This window comes from Thalia democratica, chromosome 1 (assembly GCF_965202585.1).
Source record: "Thalia democratica chromosome 1, ktThaDemo2.hap1.1, whole genome shotgun sequence".
Classification (NCBI taxonomy): domain Eukaryota; kingdom Metazoa; phylum Chordata; class Thaliacea; order Salpida; family Salpidae; genus Thalia; species Thalia democratica.
In genome coordinates, this window is record NC_139165.1 from 8,365,451 (window position 1) to 8,373,852 (window position 8,402).

Here is an 8,402-nt window from a genome sequence, read left to right on the forward strand (position 1 = left end):
AAATGTAAAACGAATAGCATTCTAATGTAAAAAGACAAACAAATAATTTTTAAACTCCAAAAAGGAAAATATACCAAAAAGTTAAGATCTAAGTGACGTCACTAGCATTTGACATTTAGCTTTTTGGTGCGATTTAAAAATAAGCAAGTTTTCTATATTCTATAATATATATATAAGTAAATATTCTACAATCTCTACGCGTTTTAACTTTTAAAACAGCAAAAACCAGCTGTTACTTTTAAATTATACTTTTAAAAGTACTGTTTTACAACATGAAGTTGATTAATTTGTTTCGTATTAATAACTAATAGTTATTAAAAAGATTTTTAAAAACTTTAAGTTTTTACGACTTAAAAGCTGATTAGTATACTTTCACAAAGTTAACAAGGTTAAATAATTTTCACTTATAACTAAATTATTTATTGTATATTTTCTGATACTTTTCATATAGATAATATTTTTTCAAGCTGTTAATCTAGCTTATTTTACAGATAAAAATATTTAATTTTAAATTTTAATTGTTGTTTTTAAGTTAAGTAATTTATAATTGTGCAAATACAGAAAATTCTATTGATTTTAAACTTTAAAAAGTAGCTACAATTTTCAAGAAATGGTGATAATACAAAATGTTATGAGATATTTATATATATATATTTACATTTTTTTGATCTAAGATTTTTTTTAAATGAATAGGTTCGCTTTTTGAAAATCAGTCTGTTTCTTTATATTACCCCTTGATGATTTTGTCCCACTAACAAAAAGCGACGCCACTGCTCAGAAGCAACTAGTTACATGCGACGATTTATCAATAATCTAGATTTTTTTTGACGGTAAGATTATCATTCTTACAAAAACCTTTAAAAATCTGTACAAACTTTCACTTGTTTTAAATTAATTTTGATAAAGTTTAAAAATACAATAAGCATTTTTATTTTAAACACTATAAATATGTATGTTTTTGTTTATGTTATAGCAAGCAACCATATTACTTAACTAAGTTTTACGTTTTAATGAATTTTTGCAACACCAATATAAGTAAGTCAATTTTATTTATATAAAACAACTTCTAAAAAAAATTCTAATAGTTTTAATTTAACTTAATAAAATAAGAAAAATAAAATAATAGTTAAAAAAGTTAATGATTCTTAAAAAGTTAAGCAAAAAAAAAACTTGAAGGAAACAAAAAATACCTTCAAGAAAAATAAATGTAAAAACTCTTAGTGACGTCAGCAACATTAGCCCACAACAACTAGCTTGATGCGACTATTTATAAATAATGAACATTCTTAAATTGTAAGCATACTTCTGCTATCACTATAACAAGTTTTAGACATTTTTAACACGGCTATAACCAGCTGTTCTTTTTAAACTATGGAATTAAAATTGTTGTCAAGTTTATTAATTTCTGTATAATTAGCAGAAAATATAACTTATTAATCTTAACGACTAAAAAGTTATTTACTTTTAATTCATAAAACTTGAACTTTAATTCAAGCTTTACTTGATTATTAAAACTAATGTATGTTTTAATCTTATTTGATAATAGAAATGCTGATACATTTCTTCTGATTAATTTCAGTTATAATATGCAACTATTCAACGTTCTATTAGAATAAAATAAAGAAAAAGTTAAACACTTTTTAAACCCTTTTTAGTAATTTTTTTTAAATATTTTTGCTATCATAAAAAATGTTTAATTAACATGTGTTTTTATACGCATCAAAGTTATTGTTATAGCTTTAAACTGCATACTTTAAAAGAATTTTAAACAAAAGATGTGCGTTGTTAAACCATTTTCCCACTCTAAAACTTTTATTAAAACTGATAAACTTTAATTTGACAAATTATCAAGGTATTTTAATATAATTTGGGATAAAAATTTGTTTTATTTTTTCAATATCTTGGTTTAAAATCTTTTTCTTTGTTTTTAAGCGTGTAGTAAAGTTATAACCTTTAAAATGCGATAGTTTTTGATTTAAAATGATGTATTTTTGTTTTATACAAGAATATTCTATTTTATCTAAATAAAATTTCTTTATGTTACTGAATCACATTCTTGTAGATTACCGAAAAAAGTTTAAATATAATTTTAACTTTGTGAAATTAACTAGTTAAATCTTAATATCCAATTTTACCACTTGTTTTTTATTTGTTTAATTGCTTTTAGTTGGTATACAAAACTTAAAAGAAAAATTAGAACAACTATCATAAAATAGAAAGTAAGCTAACTAAAAAGTTTTAAACTTAAAATTTTAAATCTGATTAACAAACTTAATCAACTACTTCTATACATATTATAAGAACACATAAACTAAAACAGTAATTTAATAACATTTTGAAAAATTGCGAAATAAATTAAATAAGCTATATGTAACTGCTTCATCAAAAATTTTTTTATTAGTTTTCAAACTTAAAAATATAACTTTGAGCATGTACAAAAAATCAATAAAATATTAATGTTAATCTTTTTTTATACTGATAAATTCTAACTCAGATAAAAAGTAATAATTTAATTATTTTCAGCCCAATATTAAATTTAAATTTTGAAGTAGATATATAAAATATTTCAAATATATAACGAAGTATTTGTTTAAAATGTATGTAAGTTAATAAATATTATATATATGTAAGTTATAAACCTGGCTAACTACTTTTTATATCAAAAACTTATAAAATACGTCTAAGAAAATATATCACCTTTAAATGTATGTTTATTAAAAATGAATAACTATGATAACTGAAAAATTTGAGTGAAGCAAAAACGTAATCTTAAAATAATTTGTTGTGATAGTTATCAACTTGAGGCAACAACTTCTTATATCATTAAGTTATTCGCTTCGTGATGTAATTTTGCGACAAAATCTTTCAACAGATCTTTTCTCACATTGCAAAGTTTGTTGTGATGTAACGCACGCTATAGCCTGCAAAATGTGTAAAGTTCGTTGTAAACAAATTCATAGTTTTGTATGCCATCAGAACAAATGTTCAACAATTTTTTACTTTTGCAAACTGTTTATCTTTGCAAAAACTTTTTAATATGATTTAAACTAAAGGACTTCATACAACAAACTCTGTTCTCGGATTTATAATAAAGTTTATCAAGCTGTTTATAACAGCTAAAAGTTTTAAGCATAATTTCAATTCAAACTTTTTATGCAGAAAATTATTTTTAATGATTTTAATCTTAAAATGACGCAGAGATGACCTTTAAAACGCGTCTTATTATATTTTTTGTTTTAGTTAAAATACTTATGCAATGAATGTTGAACTAAGGTTCTTAAAACTAATGTGTAAAATTTTTATGAAACTTTTTTGTGATTTTTATAAATGTTTAATTTTTTAATATACCTACAACTTATTAAAAACTGTTGCATTAATACGCGCATATTAACGTAACAACAAAACTAAAACAAATGCGTACAAAACAGAAAATATTTTATGCGCTTTGTGACGTCATTTATATTAACCCGCAACAGCAAGCTTCGAAAAAATTATAATTAAAAAATTTTCTTTAAATCAATTATACATTTTGGTCCATTAATTTCATCATGGTATTTTTGAACAGCTTTAAATAGCTGTAAATTAAATTATCAAGAACGTACTATCACTGAGTTGAACTGATTATATAAAAACAATATTTGTCGCGAAACAGAATTTTATTACAGTTGATGTTATAACAGAACAAACGTTTAACGCTTTAAACAAATATCATAGTAAAATTAAAAGAGATTGCGTAAAACTAAAAATATAAACTATGTTTTTAAAAGTTAAACAAATTATTTTTATACACAAATCTTTAAAAATGATAAGTATTTTTATAAATAATTTACAAGTTTAAATTGTCCTCTAAAATTTTAACGTTTTTATGAAGAGATTAGTATATAATCGGAAAAATTTTAAAACAACTACCAATTTAAGCAAATTAATTTATTTTAAAGCTTTTTTATAGATACTATTAAATAATCTGTTAAGATAAAAAAATCTACTTTTTTTCGCATTTAAAATGAATTACACAAAAACTTTGGTTTTAGTTAAGTCAAGTAATCAAGTTGCAAAAAATTTTTGAATGAACTAGTAACAATGATTAATTATTAGCATTATTTAAGGGTTTTCGAAGAAAATTTTAATAATCGCTAACTTGGCAGATATTAAGTAAATATTAGAGAGTAGTTTTTTTTTTAAACAACAAAAAACGTGCTCAAAATTATTAGTCCTAGGACCTTTTAGTTATTATGTCCAACTTAGTTCTGTCGACTTTTTGTTATAATATCAATGTTTTTCTCGCTAGTTGTCTACATTACATATATTTCCTTTATTATCTGTTGCACTTCAGCAGTAACTTAATTAAAAGACTTGAATTTGATATAAAACTAACAATGTATTTAACAGATTTTATATATTTTATATTCATATTTTTTTTTACATTAACTAGACAAAAGTTCTTCAAAAAAAAATTTAAACTAGTTTTATTTTAACTTTAATTCTAGTAAAAAATTCTAATAATTATTAATTTTCTAATTTTTTTAAAACACTTTTTATCTTATTTTTTTATTAATTAATAATTGTTTACGACTAAGTAAAGCAACATCAATTTTTTTATTCAAATGATTCGCATATTTTTTTAAAAAAATTATACAGTTTCTTTAACATATGAAACTACAATATAGCTTAACAAAGAATATATTTCAAAAAAAAATTTAACGGGTTAGAAAAATTCAGCTACAAAACGTTATTCTGCAAAAATCAAGAACATTAGTTATTATGTGTAACGCAAAGTATTCGATAAAAGTATCAGAAAAAAAAATTTTAGTTGTTTTTAGACATTAAAAATTAATTTTCTAAATAAGTTTAAATTTGTTTGGTTTATGATACAAAAGTAGAAGCTTTCTCAAAAACCGTTTATAACTTAAACTATGTAAAAAAAAAGTTTTATTTTGGTTTTTATTGTATAGAAACTTTCTTAATAATCTAATTATAGCCGAAATAATTTGTATCTTCCTTTAAGTTATAAAATATAAAAAGAATTCTATATTGATAGCCGAAAATCTGTTTAGTCATTTTTGCAATTATAGTTTTTTACATAAAACATAAATTGCATTAGCTATATTTATTCATAAAATTTCTTATTAGTCATCAGTAAAACTAAAAATCTTAATCAAATATGAGTTTTAGTTACGTTAAGAAATAAATCATCATTGTTAAAATCATTTAACCGTTTTAAACAGTTTAACTGTTTAAAGTTTATGCGGAGATATTTTAGTTTTATTAAAAATGTTAACTTTTACTATCTAATTTGCCAATGATCACACATAATTAAGAACTTGTTTTGATACTCGAATGTTTAAAATCAAATAATATGTTGATTCTTCTACCAAACGACTATCAAATTATTTTTTTTTTATAAAAGTATAAAAGACTTTTTACCTTTAGTTTTACGTTTATTAGATTATTTAAATTGAAGTTGTAACTACATTCTAAAATTTTAGACTTTTATCAAAAGAACCAACGTTTAAAAACTTTTTAATTCCATATCAAAATCATTTAAAAATAAGAACTTAAGCAATCATTAATGTAGTTAAAATTTGCGAAAACATTTAAGAAATCTAAATTTAAGTAAATTCAATGCATTTGTATATTAAGTTAAACATAGGTATTTAACATAAGCAAAATAATCAATATTATTTTCAACTCAATAAAATATTTAATTAAAACAGAAAAAAAAACAAATGTAACACAAAAAAATTTAACAAATTTATTTACGATAAAAACTAAGAACTTTAAATTTAAAGCAAGTTTCTATGCTTCTGGTGACGTCACTTTCACTTACGCACAACAGCTAGTTGCACAAACTTTTATAAAAACTTATTTCAATAACTTCATAACTGAATGATAAACCTAGTGTGACCACGTTGCGAAAATTTATAACAGCTTAACCAGCTGTAGAATACTGAAATATTAAAATATCGAATTACATTGTTTAAGCTGGTATAAAAAATGTTTATATTTACTATGTTTTTAATGGTATAGTTCTTGTCTTATAATACGTAAACATAATTGGTCTAATTATAAAGAGTAACGTGTCATTTTTTTAATCTATAACAATCCTTTAACCGATTTATTATAGAAAATAAGCTTCAATTTTAAGTTTAATAATGTTATAAAACATTAAATAGTTAACAAAACATATTCGATCACATGAACCAAAGTAATGCTCAAGCTTTATTGAATAAACATATTTAATTGCTTTTTTTATCTGTAGAAACATTATCTTTTAAAATAAAAACACTAACTCAAGACATTTACTTTTAAAATATTTTAGTTTTTAAAGTAAAAGACTTAGAATTGTATCGTAAATTTGATATTACAACAACCTTTGAAAATTTAAATAGATTTAATTAACTTCATTAAACAAAATGTCCAATAAAAGATAAATATGAGAAATAATGATATTAATAAAAATATATGTTGCCAGCTATAACTATTGAATAACTCTTAAAAAAGGTTTATGTAAAAATTATACCATGTGTTTAGAAAAAGTTTAGTTAGCATTAACAAATGTATGTAATGTAAAAGCATTAATATCTTGAGGAGTTTTAGAAGAAAGGTTATTAGAACAGCAAAGTTTTAAGTTAAAGAAAAAAAGTAAATCCAACAAAACTTTGCGACAAAAACATTCAACAGCTCTTTTTGTTTTGAGCGCTTTGTGACGTAATGTATGAAATAACCTTAAAAATGCGTTAATAATGTATTACATATGCTAAAACAAAATATACAACACTTCAAATTGTAGAGCACAACTCTGTCACGTTTTTCTTTTGCAAGCTGTTCAACACAGCTACAAATATATATATTTTACTTACAGGAAGGCTCGATTAGTCGAAACTTTAGTAATTTAACTGTAACTAATTTACTTTTTTTTTTTGGTAAACAATAAGTATACACATATTTTATTTCATAGCTCATACATTTAACTAATGAGTTTTTTATTTATTTTTGCAATAATAAATAAGCATTTCATTGTTTACTTTATTCAGTAAGAGGTTTTTTATAACCAAAGCTTATAAATACTTTTTAAATTAAATAGAAAATGTCTTTAAAACAGCAATAGTTTCAAAAAACTTAATTCACTACTTTTTCATAAAGCGTAATTTAACTTAGTCAAAATGTATAAGTAATTATATTCGCAGTTATAACTAAGGTTTGAAAATTAAAAAGATACTTATTTGAGCATAAAGGCTTTGTTCAAAGTTACTAACTATAATAAAATGAAGAACGACAACAAAAGAAAAGTAGTGATTGGGCTTAAGTTTAGAATAAACAAAATAATTAAGAAAAAATTAAAAATCATATTTTAGGTCGTCAAAAGTAGTTAGTAAACTTTAAAAAATGATTATTTTACTTTGTTAATTTTAAAATTTAAATTTTGTATCAAAAAAGAGTATCAACTTAAACAGAAAATGAATTTAAATAAAAAATCGAAAAGTCTGATAAAAACTATTAAAAACAATAAACTTTATTTCATTAAAATATTGAAAGATACTTGTTACTAAACAACAGCTGAATAACTTGTTAGCAAACTTAAAGGAGCATAGTTTAGCTATTAAGTTAAATTGTGGGCTACGATTTTACATATTAAAGGGTATAAAATATTAATATGAGTTGACATGACTTATTATAAAAGTATCTAAAATTAAAGTTTAAGCTAATTTTTTTAAAACAAATGCTAAAGTGACTTCAGCAATAGTGTGTGCAGACAATAATTGAATGCGATATTTTTTGTTCGTATAATAATTCTGATATCGGTTCTAAAACATCGGATAAAACTTTAGAACAGTCAAACCAGCTGTAAAATATAAGTTAATTACTATTGGAAAAATTAAGAGTAAAATAATTTGGTTTTAATATTATAAGTAAAGTTTGTATATAAATTTTTAGTCGGAGTTTGTCAATCAACCAATGACTTATATTTTTATTCGTTTTAATGGCTTTCTGTTAAACTAATAGTAATTATCAAGTTATTTTCAAACATATTTATTACATACGATTTGCATTTATTTTACTTTCATAAAATATTAAAAATACTTTATTTTGAAACTTAGTTTTAGTTTAAAAAAGTTAAGTTCTTAGTGACGTCACTAATATTTGCACAAAACAACTAGCTTAATGCGACCATTTATAAGTAAGGAAGTTATTAAAGTAGTTGAACTCTACTTCGGGAATCAAGATGACGAATTTTTAACACAGCTCCTTTAAAAACTATGTATTTCCAATATTTGTAATATTGTGAAACTGTTTGATTTCTACTTAAATAACTTATGATTGTTAATTTGTTGTTTTTTTATTTATTTTTTACGACTTTAAGTTTTTTTATTATATTTTAGTTAAAAAAACGAAAATGTTTA